Genomic DNA, 17267 nt, shown 5'->3' on the forward strand with positions numbered 1-17267 from the left:
GCATGCTTGTTAGGTGGACAAACAAACAAACTTGGCAGAAAAAAGTGTCACATTGAGCTGTGTGGCAGGCAGGGGTTGGACCCAAACGCAGGACTCTGAGACAGAGTATTAAACTTAAAGATGGCATTTTTTATTCACTGGCAGACAACGAACTTAGAAACACAAAACTAGTCCTGTCAAAATTAACGCGTTAACGCAGCTTAAACTGTCATCACGATTAACGAGATAAAAAAATGTAATGCTTTTAAGACATCTGGACTTCAGAATGCCTCAAAATCCTTGACATGTTTCTGTCAACCCATTTCGGGCAATTTGTTCATGTAAAATTACCTTTGCACATGCGCAACTGGGCAGTAGATTTGTGTTGTGATGGGCAGCTGAGCCAATAAACTCAATTTGGAAGATGATAAACTCACATTGGCCCTCTCGATGGGAAATTGGAAATTTTCTTTTCACTGAAGCATCTCCAGCTTAAAATATCACATTGACGCGAAGCATACGTTAGTCGGGGATGCTGCTAGCACTCTGGCTAATGCGTCATCCAGCATCGGGGACTCAGTAAGTCTACCTCGGACATATTGACTGACACAATTGCCAAGTGGATTGCAACAAATTGCAGACCTGTTAATATTGTTGAGAACATGTGCTTTACATAGCTTTGGTTCCTTGTCTCAAGGACTTGAAGTGCATCCCCAAGAGTGACAGAGAGAGAGAGTGGATAAATGTTTACAGAGTTTTTTTGTTAACACGAATGTTCAAGATGTTCAATAAACGTGATAAGTGTGTCTATTTCCCCTTTTTTCTCAAGTTTGTTTGCTCATGCAAAATGAAATGTGGTTAATATAAATAAAAATGAATGATATTTAATTGTGATTAATCAAATTAATCCACAGTAACCCTGAGATGAATCTGATAAAAAGTTGTAATTGTTTGACAGCATTAATATATATTATACGTATTAAGTATTAGCATATTAAACATTTTTCTAAAAATTGCATTTCACAGGAGAGAACCTGTGCTAAAAGATTAAAGAAAGCTATTCAAATTCTCTTTGAATTTAAGCATGCATTCTTTGTGTTTGTTCTCCATTTACTTCATCATATTGCATAAATGTCAGTTACAAGCTTAAATATAAAGTTGAAAAAGTGTATTGATCAAGCAATTGCGAATAACTGCAATTAATTACAGAAAATTATAAAATTAATTATTTAATTATTTAATTTATTGACAGCACTACACTATACATGAGCACTCGAAACAAAAACAAAACTGAAAATAGGAAGGACGCTTCAAAATCACATGACCAATTTAAGACGACACAGCTACAAGATGCAGCGACCCAGAGTCTCCATTTCAACTTGGGTCAAACATGTGGACGTCAAACTACACAACCGTTTTAAAGTTGTGTTGATAGGCCTTGTAAAACCAGAGTTATGATAAAAAAATACACGCTACGTTTTTTTCTGAATAAACAGTGGTCTTCTTCTTTCTACGTACAGCGCTAGCAAACACTCTCCGCTTGCGAGTATAAAAAGAAAAAAACACCGCTTCCCTATTGGAGTTAAAGTTTACCATGTCAGCCAATCAAAAATTGATATGGCATCTTATGGCACTTGGTTGTTTAGGAAGCTGTTTCCACATGGAAAACTGGACTGATGCACCTCCTGTTGTCAGACCTGCAGGGTTTAGGCCCGTGGTGTTCTCCTCTGTCTTATACTGAACACAAACTAAGTTTTTGTAGTGGCACAAATCATTTGTGTGCCTCATTATTTGATGCAGCACACCTGATTGTTCTGTATATAGATTTAAATGGTTATATAAAAAACGCCTGAGGCCTTGGCTGCATTTTTTAGGTAAATACTATCATATAACATTTTTGTTTGCAAAACTTGTGTATAAGTTTTAGAAATGTACAATTTATATTTTCATTTTAGGTTATGAAAATGATTTGTTAGACATGTTTGTGGTTTTTACAGTAAAAAATATAACTTTTTTCTACTCTGATTTTGTTTTTTTTTCTGAAAGTCAATTGTGCTAATTCAGTATGTCAAAAATAACTCAAATTTCAGATATTTGAGGTTGTGCTGAAAATAATGATACCAAACAAGGCAAGATAAACGGTTTTTAAAGGTGAAATATAGAGGTAAAATTAAAAGTAGTCAAAAACCGCCAATTATAGCCTGGACCCCAGAGGGTTAATGACAATATTTAAAGTATATACTTAAACACACAAAAACACTGTGTCACAGACCCAGTGCCGTGACAAAAAGAACTGTGAAGGACTAAGTAGGGTACACCCTAGAAAGGTCATCGGACTGGCTGCATAGACACACTATATTTTTTTTCTTTTAATTACATCCAATTAAGTAACTTTTAACTCAATTAAGTAATTAAAGCAACAACACCCCCCCCCCCCCCCCCCCCCCCCCCCGAAACAACAAAAAGAAAATGGAAAGTTAACATAGTGGACAAAGATAAAACAGGCTGGACCTTTATAATATACTGCCCCAGTCATCTTTCATTCACACTGTTAATAGGGTGAATGGTAAAAAATGGCCTGTATTTGTATAGCTCTTTTCTAGTCCCTAAGGACCCCAAAGTGCTTTACACATCCAGTCATCCACCCATTCACACACACTGAAAAAAAGGGACTGGCCATCTCTTGGATTTATGTAAGCATCTTGCATGTATTTAACACAATTGCATCATGTTTTAAAGTTAAATGTAACTATATAGTGTAAAAACTACATGATATGCAGAAAGGGTGTATTAAATTGTTCATATCATGTTCAGGTGAAGTAAGTTAATAAGATAGCAACGTTAAATCTCGTGAAACCACGCGTGATTTCATCTCGCGGGCTTTGGATCGTGGTTTAAAAAAGGCATCCATCTCAGTCAAGTCGAGCAGCCAACTCTACGTTTTTGGTATGTCTTGATTTTTTGAATTAATATTTACCATATTTCAGCCAAATGTAGTTAAACGTCTAGAGTGTCGCCATGTAACATGCTAAAAAAGAGCCGTTAGCTTATTTGCTGTTTTATCTGTTGTCAAAGAATTGGCGCTTTTTCATTTGAATTTGTCTTTGGCACAAGAGCCGTAATATCACATTAAACCTAATTACGAGGCACTCATAACATAATTTGGTTTTCTGTGTGAATAGATTTGTCAACTGACTCTTCAGTTACATTGTGTATTTACTGCACCGTGGTGTTAGTGAGATTTTGGACATTGAACAGCTTTAGCTAATATCATCAGCGGCATTATGCTAGCTTACATCCCTACCCCTCCTGCCCTCACCTGCTGTCCTTTTGTTTTTGTTTTTTTTTGCTGCACATTGAGAGACGACCTCTATTCTGCATTTCACCAGGAGTCAGCTGATGGATTGTGGGTTCAAGGTGTTATGGTAAGAAAGTATATTCTATTTTCGTTTCTGTAACTTAATTATAATAGGTTTTTTATAATTATTAGGTGCATGCATACTCACCCTATTAATACAACTGAGAAATCCAAAATCTGCCATAGGTTTATCTTATACCTGTATGTATTGCCAGAAAGGTGATTACTGGACTCGCATTAATGCACACTTGAACTAAAATGAGGTTGTAACTTGTGGGTTGTTGGGTTGCAAATCAGAAACAAACATCTTTGGATTTTTTTAATCCCATAAGATCTGGAAACACAGTTTTTATTCAACAAAACATTACTGATTAACCAAGCACAGTGCCTGCTGTTATTTCAAAATTTCAAAATGTTATTTCAGATAAAATGCAGCATTCCAGTGCATCCCAACCATGCATACAGTCAAGGTTTCTGACGGAGCTGAGTTTCTCTCTGACAGTCTGCTGAAAGTGTTTGCAAAGTGATCGGGGGAACAGTGCACAAAGCTAAAGGATGTAGCTGCCATGATGACAGTAAGAACTTTAAAATTCTTTAACTACAAAGTGTATATGTATTGCATTAGGTCAGTAAAAGATTTTTATGCTGCATCCATTGAAACAGTCAACTATTACTGTGAGTACTGATTCCACTGAAAGGATGCCATTCTTTTTTGTCATGCATTTACTGGCCCACTGAGAAAAAATTATCTTTTTTTAAAAATAAATGTTCTGGAAACTATATATCCATAAAGTTGATGTCAAACAGGAACTTTTGATATTGCTTTGTAGATGCTGGTGTTGCATGTTGACTGGTTTAAAAAGTCAAGAGTTTTTGTCTGGGATCATTTTCTTCTGTGCTACTGAAAAGTTCACAAATCTCTGTTTTCTTTGTTATAATAGTCAAGGATGACATTAATGCTCGGAGTCCCTCATCAAAGTGCTCCGCATCTGTGTGAAAGACAATTGCAACATCTTGGTGCAGGAGTTCATGGTGAGTGTTTTATGAGTAGATTGTGGATTTGCAACATTTAAAAATGCATTTAGTTATCCACTTGATCCTCATTGGACTGGTTAGGACCAGTAGTCCTCTTTAATAATTTGAAGTTCACATGAGGCCTGGTAGTGAACTCGGCCGCCGGCCCTTGAGGCCCCACCCCTGTATTAGGGGTCACATCAGTGTGAAAAAACTTTAAATTTGTCATTCTAGTGAACAAAGGAAAATCCCACCAATATTTACATTAGCTTTTGTTTGAAAAAATGACCAACAGCTAACCAAATTGTGGGGCTGAAAGTCTAAATTCTAACATCTTCTGAGTGACATAACCTGGATTTCTGATGGGCCGGTGTCTTTCTAACAAAAACTAATGTAAAGCATTTGAAATTATTATGTTTTTCACCCTCTCTTAGAAACTCTGTTAGACCATGAATGGCAGCATGGCAGGCCACTCTTTGGCTATAGCTATTTACTATGGTTTAAATTACTCTAACATTAGAACTGGTAGATTCAAAAGAGATGAGTTTAAAAAGGAATCTTAAAGAAATGTTTTTTGTTTAACCAGGACTTGACTGAGGCCACTGCACAGATTGAGAAAACCACAATGAACATCTGTCTCCAGAGATGCGCCAGGCAATGACTTTTCTGATGTTGTTCTTCAAGATCTGGATAACGTGACCTTTGCAGTAGCCATGCTGTTTGGACCTTTTTTATTCCTTCAACATGAGTTACCCATCACAACTCTGCTACACCTTTGAGGTGATTCAAAGGGTGGTAATGGAGTTGGATGCAACTCAGCTCTCAAGAAAAGCTCACAACTAAGACAAAACTGCTCCTGCAACGAAGCTCACTGTTATGCATGTGAGGTGATCAGCTCTAGGTGAGAGGAGATTTAAATCTCACACTTGTTCTGCTGCATTTTTGAAGCTCAATTCCAGGAGCAGATCGCAGGGTTCATTTTTATATACTCTGCAACTACCATGAGGACGAGCCGTTTTTTTTGTTGTTTGTTTTTCCTTTTGCTCTGTACAAGTTCTGTTTGTCTGTTTGGCAGCATTTTTAAATTTGTCTTTGTATTTTTTTCTTTCTTTTACTAGTGAAGAGATGTAGCATGAACAGTTATACAGTCTAAATATCCCATATGGGCCGTGTGAAATGGTATTTTCAATTTCATTCAGTTGAAGTAAAGAACGTTGAATATTTCTAAGTGTGCTGTTTTGAACCGAGATGTCACAGTATGATCAGTGCTGTATTTTTTGACAGTCACTGTATCAATGTTATTTTTGCATCTCTTGAATAAAGGTTTTGACCTGCAAGTGCTAATTTCTTTAGTTATTGGGGTAAAATGGGAGGTGTTAATAGGAAGGTGTTTGCCAATTCAGTAACCTAATTTAATGTTAATGGAAACTAACATTACCTCAAATTGTTTAGTTATAATTGTTGTTTAACTGAATCTTGATGTCAGAGGCCTTAAATAGAATGTTTTGATTTGTTCTTTCCCAACATTTTTCAAAAGAAACAGTCTAATTTCTTTGCTGTGATTGATTCCAGAGAACACGGAAGAACTGACATTATTTAACTGTTGATTTATATAGATTCAGTAGAGGAGTAATGTCAGTTTAATTCTTTACCTACTGCAGTGAAATTAGACATTTTGTTTTGAAAGGTTACTGGTGGATGCCAGCAACCATCTTGGAAGAGAACAATACAATCTGTTATAAGGCCTCCATTTGAAAATTGTGTATTTGATACTAGAATATAATAGCAAAATGTAATTTGAAGATAACATGTAGTATTTAAGTGACCAAGTAGTATTGGGTAAAAGTTATTGAATCGTGTTGGGATAACGTGAGAAAATTGTGAAGGATTAAAATATTCCAAGAGCTCAAATTACTTCATCAAAACATGTTTAAGTCACATTTTATCAACACAAATTGCACAAGTTTATTGAACATGAATAAATTGTGTTAATTTAACTCAATTGTTTAAGTTGCTGCCGAAGCAAAACATCTGTGTGCAACAAATGTCCACCATTGAATTAAGTAAATCCAACAACATATTTTTTTCAGTGCACTAGGGTAGAGGAAAATCACAAAACACAGTTTAGCAATATTTTGCATGGTGATATTGTATCAATACATGGACACCAAACATTCATATGTTATTAAATAAATGAAAACACTACATGAATGTTCATACAACATTAGGTATGCAAACCTGCATTAAAATGGCTCAGCAGGAAAATTATCGAACATTGGATACACTTCTCTTATCAAAGCTACCTTCTAACTCATTATCAAGCTAGAGCCATGTGATTAAAAATAGGACATCAACCTCCCTGCATCTAAAACAAAAATCTGAAGAAAAACAAAACTGCCTGTTGATGTTGCCAACAGTCAGAATGAGTCTTTGCCATTGGGCACAACTTGTGTTGACTTTTTGCCTATGCAGACAAAGATGTATGATTTTTGAGGACTTGTCACATTTCTTTTGTTGTATTGTGGTAAAGGGTTTTAATTTAATTGCCAACGTTACATATTTATATAAACCAGGTCTAAATCCAAGCCAAGCCTCATGTTTACCTGCATTTAAAAAAACAACATGAAAGTTTTCCTTCTCTTTGAAGAAAGAGGAGAGGTAACACCAAACTGCAGGGAATGTTGAAGATGCCTACAGTCATTTGCACCACACAAGTGGCAGATTCACTCAACAGGGGTGACAGAACACTAAAAATAAAAAGTGTTGAAAACCACAACAAGACCAGCCAAAGTACAACTGTAATGGTGTAAAAAGCTCTCATCTTTAATTGGTCAGCCTGCTCCCTTTGCTTGCCTTCTTCCCCTGGCCCTGGGCGAATCAGTACACAGAGAACAGAGAGGCTGCAGAAAGAAATGATTACTACTGAAAAACCCAAAATGCATGGTACAATGATGTTGCTGACATTTGGTCCATTATGATAGAGGAGCACCAATCCAAAGCAGAACAGCCAAGCACAGCCAATGATGATGTTTCTGATCCTAACTCCACGAGCATTTCTTAGTCCTCGGTAGACGATGGGGTGAACAACAGCCAAGTATCTCTCCACACAGGTCAGGATATGGAAAAAAGAACTTCCGTAGAAAGGGGTGAAAGACACAAGTGATCCTATTTGTTGCACTTGATAGCAATTAGTGGATGAGCCATAAATAAATGCAATGAAGCCCAAGACCCCAGTCAGCTCCATAACAGCCATGTGGTAGGTGAAGATGTCAGAGTGGCTTGCTGTCTTAAAGGAGCACTGCTGCTTCCATCGTTGGTGACCCAGGTAGAGGACAAGGATGGAGAGAGGGATGAGAAGTGTGAACCTCAATGTAACACTGGCAATGTACATGTAAGGGGTTACTGTAGTGCACAGGTTGTTCAAAAGACCACTGGAGTTGGACGAGGAGTTAGTTGACATCTCTCGTGTATATAATGTTACCTTTAGAGCAAAAAACAAACAAACAAACATAAATAATGATTATAATGATAAAGAAGAAAATAAGTAAAAGGAAAGAGTGGATGGCTTATCTAACATAGAGTATGACCTTCAAAGGGTTACGCCTTTTTACCTTTTTGAATTATTCTTAATCAATAAATGTAAAAATGGAATAAAAACATACTGGAAACTAATGCTTGCTTCTTTGTCTGAATGTAACGAATTTCAAACTGGTGCAGTTTTATTTTACATATATATTTTTTTATAAAAAGAAAAGAAATGTTCTAAATGAAAACAATGTTCTGGCTTTAGGATTAAATTAGTGTTTAAGTCAGATAATATTTGGCTTCATTTAGTTCACATTTCAACTGAGTGTGAAGGTAAAATTGTAACTGCTCCTGAAGGTTTTTCATGTTCGAAGTAGAATAAAGGGCCATGCTCCAACTGATGTTCAGCCAGTATTTTAATCTTCTTTTCACCAGCAAACACCGTGAAAAACTATGGTGAAATGATCAATGAAAAACACGGATATTACATCAGCAGAACAAAAATTACAACTCAAATAAAACATACACACAAAGTAAATGCACCAACATACCGTGTGCGCCTTTCTACTGAACATTCATGAGCAATTGTAGTCCATATCGTCTATATTTCCACCCTTTGCACAGGCTAGCATTCTCTTTCTGGCTCGAGCCTTCAGTCTCTGGTGACACGTGCGCTTAATTGAGCCTCACCCCAAAGCATGCACACCACAAAGCGCCACACTCAGGCCCACCAGTAGGTGGCGACAACACAACATGAGTCCAGATTAAACACCAAATTTTGAACATTGCAATCACATAATAATTACATTTCAATGCGACAGCTACACTGCCACCAAAATTACAAAGGATTTCTATTTACAAGTGTTAAACAAAATTAAATCCTGTAATTTTTAATAAATTGACAATCAAACATCAACTTATGTTACAAAAAAAACACTTCTTAAATAAACTTATAGATCACATATTATGTTTGTGTTCTTAACCCTTGTACTACTTCACTGTAGTTTAGACCCTTTAACTAGTACCACTAGTTTCTGAACTGGTCTCTCAAGAAAAGAGACTTGTTTCAAACGTTCACCTTTCTTTCCCAGATCCTTTTGCCCTATTTGGATCTTAACCGTCCGCACTAAACCATCATCATCTTCATTGGCTTCAACCACCCTTGCCAATTTCCACTCATTTCTTGGAATATTGTCCTCCTTTAAAATCACTACATCTCCAACCTGTACATTTTGTTTAGGAGTATGCCATCGTTGTCTTAAACTAATGCTGGTTAGGTATTCCTTGCGCCACCTGCTCCAGAACAACTCTGTTAAATATTGCACCCTCCGCCACCTCTTCCTGGCGTACAAATCTTCTCTTACAAATCTACCAGGAGGCGGAAGTGGCACAGACTCTTTCATTGTGAGCAAATGATTAGGCGTCAAAGGCTCAGCACTGTTGGGGTCATTGATTGTATCAGTAGTGAGTGGACGATGGTTCAAAATTGACATGGCCTCATAGAAGAAAGTTCTCAATGAGGTGTCATCCAACCTCCCTGTGGCTTGGGCTAGGACAGAACTCATGACATTCCTAACAGTGCGGATCTGTCGTTCCCAAATGCCTCCTCTGTGACTAGTGTTGAAAACACGCAGTTCATTGAATCTTTGGGCTGAAGGAAGGACAATACTCGGTGTATATATGCTCAATCAACAAACATTTATTTCGGTACAATTCACAACAAGAGCATTACAACGTCCGGACGGGAGAGATGCTACCAGAGGGTCAGGCACATGTCTCAAAATGGTGACGGGTTGCTCAGCTTTTTATAGTCTCTAGTGGCCCCCAGCTAGTCGTAAAAGCCAAAACATCACATTTTTTCTCTGTTAACTGCCTAAGTTATGACCTCGGCAGTTGTTTCTCTGCTTTCTGTAAGGTGGGGGTGTGGAATGTGGTCTGTCTATCTCCCCTGTCTTTAGACACAGAGTCTCCTGCTTACAACCTTCTCTTCATGATTCAACAGTTAAGCATGTCAAGAAAACAGTGTAACACATTCCCAGCAGATCAAGGATACAGAGTGATGCACATTTATCTAATGAACTAATATGTGAATATGTTCTGTTAACTCAAAAGTATAATGACAACTAAACTACATACAGATCACACACTATTTTAAAGGGTATAATATGATCTACAGCAGTATTCTAATTCAACTACTTTGATTACATATATAAGGCAACATATAATAACAGAATAATATCACAATACCCTCTTTTGATCTCTCATTAAAGAGATCACTAATAACAAGCACTTCAGCGTTGCAAGGTCCAGGTTTTCTTGATCCTGAGGCCCTCTGTCCCCCTTTAACGGGTGGACCATATGGGGGATGACCTCTGTGTTCACGCAGCTCAGATGCAAGCAAAGTTAGATTTACAACCATAACAGCAGTTACAGATGACACTCCCATCACTCCCCATTTTCCCACAGCTTTATTTTGGTGCTCAAGTTTTCCACTCCCATTTTAATGCCCCCTTATACCTTTCAAATGTACTTAGACTAGAACCTCTGTCTAAGGAGCTTTTAACCTTTATCTTTATTGCTGCAGCTACCAGTGTCTTCCAGTTGGGTGATTCTCAGCTTCTTTCTTCGACCTCCGGGGTTAGACTACCTTTTAGTCATTGCACAGTTCTGGGGATTATTCCGCCCCGATTTCAAACAAGGATCTGTGTGTTTTGGGTTCACCGGCGTGTCCCCCTTTTTTGCCAAGAGCCTCTCGAACCTCGTTGGTCTGGTGTTCCTGGTTTTCGCCAACCCCTTCATGGTTATTGCTGTGTCTGTGGGATCCATCTTCTCCAGGAGCCCAAACGTCATGACACTTGACCCCAGTTGCTGTCTCGGCAGTCCCTACATCTGTCCCTGCTGTGAAGGGTCCTCACATCTCCGGGTCCCCGTCTGGTGTCTGTTCCTTTCTCTGCAAAAGACAGAAAACCAAAACACCTCTCTCCCTAGCCTTGATAATCTAATATTGTTATCCATTGTTGTTCTAATGATTCAAATTTGGTTTACAATATTATGTTCAGGACTTATTCTAATCATAATCTATGTGTGTGCAAAAGAAATAAAAAATTAGTGAACCCTTTCTAAGTCTAACACATTATAAGCTTAAGTTTTACCATAGCTAATTTATTAAACACAGAAATAACGTCATAAGATGTTCATAAAACCATTGTTTGATGTTCGGACTCAACTCCCCCTTTTTGACACACTCCCATGTGTCAATTCATTGGAGCTAGACAATTAAAAGAGAAGGTTAGTGACATCATATCTCAGAAAGTATCAGAAATTCTTCTCTCGAGTACCGTTGCTCCAGCCTTGTCATCCCTGAGGATCTTCGATCCCGAAAATGTCCCTTCTCCTCATGTAATAAAGTCTGTCATCCTTCCATGCCCTGGTAACTGGTCCATCCAGAGCTGCAACATTTTGAAATGTACATACAACAAGCCAAACCACACCTTGGTCACACCAACCCTTTTCTGCCCCGAAGATGTCCAATGCCATCCTAGTATGGACTGTCAAAAGTGGCTTTAACGCTGACTATCCTGACAATCCATTTTATAACGTTTCCTGGTCAGATTTGCCAATCTCTGCACCAGGGTTGTAATAGTTTTGCAATTTTCATCAGTTTTTATTTTTATTTAGCTTCGATTTCAGATTTTCAATTTTATATCAGTTTTAGTTAGTTTTTACCAATTCTTTGCTAGTTTAGTGTAGTTTTTATTTTCTGAAAATCCTTAGTTTCAATTTAGTTTTATTTGTGTTTTGCAAAAATTAAGTGTAACAAAATCCCAGTTCCGTCATATCAGTCATGCTCTTCTGGTTATCCTTGGGTGTTGAGACTAATAACTATTAACTCTTGCCGCACCGTGTGGTCCTAATTTTGGTTCAAGTGAATTGATAACCTTTTGAAGGCGATTGTTTCACACCTTTATTTAGATGTCCCAGTCCTGTTGTCTCGGGATCCATCACGCTGCCTTATCTGGGGTTGGCTGTTTTCTGGGGATGCGGGTTGAGTGGGGGAGCTCTTCAAGGAGGGGGAGTGTGCTCCCCCTGATGAGGCCTTCTAGGTAAGCTAGGTTAACCTTCTTGTGTGGGCTTTTCAAGTGCACTTTAAGGTTAGTGGGACTTTTAGTTTTATAAATGTCCCTCATGACCCCCTGATGACCCAGTATTTCATTTTTGCACACTGTAGTACACATTTTAGTTTTTGCTTGTAGCTCGCATACTCTACTTGCCACTCCTCTAAGTCCTGATGTTTCTTAGAGAGGGCAACAGTACCTTTAAAATTATATCACACGTGTGGGGGTGTGGCCTTGCCAATTGCTTTGCCCACCTTTTCAAAATGGCTGGCGTGCCCACAAGCACATTTCATGGAAAAAGAAAGGTAAGCTTGATATTTACATTTAAAATGTTTTGTTAAACTCAGATTTTTATTTTATTCTTTTTGCAAGTACCCCTCCTCGGTGGCGAGAAACTGTTGGTGTGGTCAAGTGGGTGCTCTAGAAACAAACGCTCAGGACAGAACAGTTATCAGTCATGTACTTCCTACAAATTTTGCATATGTTTTATTCCATATTGATCCTCTGAGTGTAATGGTACATTTTAATTTGAATTTATCCAAACTAAACACAATATTTTCTTTATTTACTTTGCTCTTGTTCTTTTGCAGTACCACATCCTATCAAATGTCCCTGTCGATTATATTCTACATTTAATACTTACTATTTCAAGTGAGAACCTAAATCACATGGACCAATGTTTATTATTGCATATCTCTATTCTGAATGTGGCCAGTCATTCATAGGTATTGTTCAATTTTGGCGATTTTCCTCTATAAAATTTAATTGACTTTTTACAGTGGCCTGCTATGGTTAATAATAACATATTCCGGTCATGAGTGATATCAATAGTTATCTCCACTGTAGCATTTGGCATTCCCAATAATATAACATGATACCTTAATCAAAACACAGCTAATATAGCACAGTTTTCTTAATGCAAACATCAGTAACTCAAAATCAGCAACCACAGTGTTAAGTCTGCAGTTCATACTTATGTGAAGCTAGAGTCTCCTCCTCCAGTCTCTCTTATCCTCCTGCTCCTGAAAAAACAAAACAAAACAAAGCGAAGCATCCACCCTTCTCTTGTCGGCTGGGTGAATTGTTTATGAATTGTTTATTGGCATTTACTAATCCTAAAGTGGGTGCAGTCATTGTCTCAGTATCAAGTCAGTCAAAACTTTTAGTCGTCAGTCCATCACAGTCCACTCGCATGCATACCTCCATACACATTCATACCAGATGTTGCTGATAATGGAGTCTCACGCGCAACCTATTCGAGCCTCCATCACCAGCAAGATGACGTCATCATTTTAAAGGAAAACAATTCCTTGTTGTTTTTTGGGCCGGATTGACTCGGTGCAATCCTTTTAGACTCAGAACTTCTCAGTGTTCCCTATAAGTGAATTTCTCCCAAGCCAATTACAATCATGGAGAAGCACACTTTGCAACTGTTTACAGTAATAATATTTTATAGCGCTTTAAATTTCAATCTTTCAGGCCTTGTTTAAAGAGCTGATTGTTAAATCATGAACTCACAAAATATCACCATATCACCACCGGTGGATCACACCTCTCAGATGTTTTTTTCTCCAGTGCACTGTAACAAAAACGAAAACAGACATGACCAACAAAATACTACTAAAATAACACAAATTAGGGCCCGTTGCAGACATGTCCAAGCATAAAACTATCCCTCTCTCGCTTACGAGAAAGAACACAAGCCAAAGCTCACTGATAAAATCAAGCTAGCGCTAAACAAAACCAAACAATCAACCAGAAATTCACAGGAACATTTTGCTTCCTGCCGGGACAATATTGTGTGGGAATGAGAACCTCAGGTGCCGTAACACCTTTTGTTCCTCCTTGAATTAAAACTCAATCACAGAAAATGCCGTACTCCGACCTAAAACTTACACTATTAATTCATCAATTTCACTCTGTGCCACTGTTCCTCATCAGGGCTGTGTGAAGCACAGCAAAGAATTCAGTCAAGGCCTTGAGCCATAAACAGACATCACGCACAGACATTGTTTTCATATCCAAACTTTTTAGACCTTATTCCTAAAATCTACATAAATGCCTTCTAGGTGACATATAACACATTCTAAGTTTTTAATGGTAATCAATGGCTCCTCATAAAAATTATGCATTGGGATGTTTGTGTGCAGCATTTTGCATATCAGCATAAGCAAAGCATTCTTCATTGCATCAGCGTGTATGTGTGTGTGCGTGTGTATATGTGTGTGTGTGTCATTTCTCACTCACTCAACGAGTGCACGTGTTCATGTGTGTATTTCACTTCATTCTGAATCTGTGTGTTTGGAGACGTGTGTGTGTGTGTGTGTGTGTGTGTGTGTGTGTGTGTGTGTGTGTGTGTGTGTGTGTTCATCACTTTCCTGTTCTGGTGTTCTGGGTAAACCACGGCCTGAAGCGTGCCCTGGGGTCCTGCCCCCCCTCCTTTTCAGTTTGTTTGCGACCATTGCTGCTGCTGCTGCTCAAAATTCAGTCCGTCCTGGTTCTGACCCCAATTGGGGCAGTCCTTTCTCCAGTGTCGATGTTCACCGCAGGTGAAACCTGCATCTTCTTCTGTGTTTTTGTCCATTCTGAGGTGCCTTCTGTCCTCAGTTACTCCTCTTGTCTCGGTCACGCCCTTTTTGCCGCCCGATCATCCGTGTTGGTCCATCACTGTCCTGCACAGTGTGAATGCAAAGTTATCAAGGTCAGCATTCTTTCGCTCGGCCTTACTTTTCATTCGGGCTTGGCGGGCGTCTCGTCACAGCTCTGTCAGCTGACGCAGTCTGGGAATTTTCCCCCGTGTAGTGAAACGGGCCTTAGGTTTAGTGCTCCCCGTCTCGGCTGCATGAGATCACATTCCTGCAGGTCTGTTGACATTCTCAGGTCGTTGTTGTGGGTCCAGCTGTTGCAGCATTTGGTCAGTGTCACGTATGGGGGAGAGCAGGAGTCCAGTCAGCCTCGGCTTTCAGGGCCGGCAAAGCAGCCTGTAATTAAATATGTATAGAAAAAACAAAAACAAAACAAAACAAAAACAAACAAAAAACAAAAACAAACGAACAGGAAAATGATGTTGTGTTGGCTGTGTTATTCAGAGGGGAGACACACCGGGACCAGGCCCTGTGTCAGCCTTCTCTCCCCCTTTTTTTGTTTTTTGTCTCCCGATATAATCAACTCCTAACCCACCAAGTTGACAGGACAACACCGGTATATGTTAAAATTCTTAAGATCATGTTTAAAAGCCCAAAAAAGGAACTTTCTTTCATTCAGTAATCACTTTTATTAATCAATCAACAGAAAACATGTCACAATTTGAATCTTTTAACCACTAAATTTGTTGTGTCTTGCCTGGTTGGTTAGACCAGTGTTCTTTTTTTTTTTTGTTAAATTGTTGTCCTGCAACCCAGAGGGTTTCTTTGTCAGTAATGTATAGACTTCATCATTTAAGTATGTTAATTTTTCTTTAACCTTGCTGGAAAATCTTCACGTGTTCATGAGTGTAAGCTGTTTCTTCATTGCGTGTATGTGCATTTGTATAAAAGCAGGTTAATTTTATCTTTTCTCAAACTAGGCGTTACCTTAAAAGGAGCCTTTCTCTCAGATTTCTCTGCTTGTGTGTGTTTTTGTTTCACCTTTTTGTTGTGATGCTCCGGACGCCTTCCCAACCTCCACAAGTCCGTTGGCCCCAATTTTATGTGTTAAAACTTCTCTTAATTTCTCCTCTAATTCTCTCCTCGCTGCTGTCTTTTTCACAGCTGCTGATTCGTGCTGGGTGTGGTTCCCATTACCTATAATTTTGCTTCGGCCGCTGTGCTTGTGGGGGCAGTTGGTCCAGGTCCGCAGCTTCCTGTATTAACACACTAAGAGATTTATTTAATTTCATTTTCATCACTTTTAAACCGATAAGCAGGCAACACGCCTACCTTGACAGCGTAAACTGTACGCCAGTCTCCCAACACATTCCTCTCTCTACTCCTCCATAATTCTCCACTGCACACCTCTTACTATCTCTCCTTTTTATTTTTATTACACCACAGAGTAATACACCCAATTATGCCCGTCTATCTCTATGTGGCTCCAAATTCCCTCTTTATTTTAATTTCACACTCGTCAGGGGACAGGCACACAACAATTTCAACCACTGAAACGAGGAATTCAACCTTTTTATATTTCTTTACTAATCTAGACTCAACGTTTGTTCGCAAAATGTGTCTTGTTCTAGTCCGGAAATAAATGTGAACCCGTGATTACACGGTCGTTCCAGTGTTATTTCCGTGGCTATGCGGGGGCCCTCACCTCCCCAAGTCACCACCTCAGCACCCGGACGCCGCCGGTCCTGGCCAAGCGTCCCTGGACAGGAGGGTCGCCACTCCTAGGGCAAAGTTCCACAGGTACACTAGGCATCAACGTTTGATCCTAAAATGTGTATTTGCTCTAATGTCCTCCTAATCAAACACATCAACCGTCACTGTCACTGTGTTCACGCTTCACACTCCACACAAAACACACTCAGAGCGCGCCTCACTCACACTCTCACTCAGTGCGCGCTTCACCCACAAGACAGCACCCAGAGCGCGCCTCGCAGCTTCACACACACTCTCTCACCCAGAGCGCGCTTTGACACTCACACACAACACTTTTCCTCAGCGGGAATTTTACACAGAAACCTCTGAGCTCAACTATTAGATCTTCTTAAAGCACACTGCACCATAGACCAAAATACCCTTTTCTCTGCGATTATGACCGCCACCACGGGGCAAAGTCGCATCATAAAAGTGATGCTTGCATCCCCGAAGTTATACCTGACATCATAAACCAGGTGTTGCTATTTACTTAAATTTTTACTTTGTATTATGGCCGCAGCCCTTTATACTCGACTGACGCCACAAACCACCGTCAAAACCTCTATCAAATGTACTAAAACTAGCACCAACCACTACTGCACTTCACGGCCGCACCACCGGAACACGCCGTATCATAAACCAAACCTACGGACGTGTTTCGCTCTCGCGTTGCCAGCGTCCAACTGCACCGTGAAGCCAGCATCTGCTTGTCCTTAAATCAACTTCTATTTCATAGCCGGCAAAAGCCAGGACATCACTGACACCATAAACAAAATAAACAAACCTCGACTTCAATGTACTGAACTAATGGCCGCGTCTTCAGAAGAAATTCTAACGTATTATTGCTACAGAAGCCAGTATTAGACAAAATTAAATGTGGAAGGTAAAGTGGCTGCACTCTAGTCCAACGTAGTATGTTATTAGTATCTCGGTAGAGGC

At 39.2% G+C, this 17267-nt stretch overlaps 1 long non-coding RNA gene across 1 annotated transcript; it reads left to right on the forward strand.

Annotated features, from left to right (window-relative positions):
* Positions 1 to 2717: 2717 nt before the first annotated feature.
* On the forward strand, positions 2718 to 5306 carry LOC112431391 (uncharacterized). The gene is made up of 4 exons (XR_013095587.1): positions 2718 to 3404; positions 3762 to 3912; positions 4284 to 4369; positions 4938 to 5306. It is a non-coding gene; the product is annotated as an uncharacterized LOC112431391 (long non-coding RNA).
* The last annotated feature ends 11961 nt before the right edge of the window (positions 5307 to 17267 follow it).

Source organism: Maylandia zebra, linkage group LG3 (assembly GCF_041146795.1).
Source record: "Maylandia zebra isolate NMK-2024a linkage group LG3, Mzebra_GT3a, whole genome shotgun sequence".
In the NCBI taxonomy this organism is placed as follows: Eukaryota; Metazoa; Chordata; class Actinopteri; order Cichliformes; family Cichlidae; genus Maylandia; species Maylandia zebra.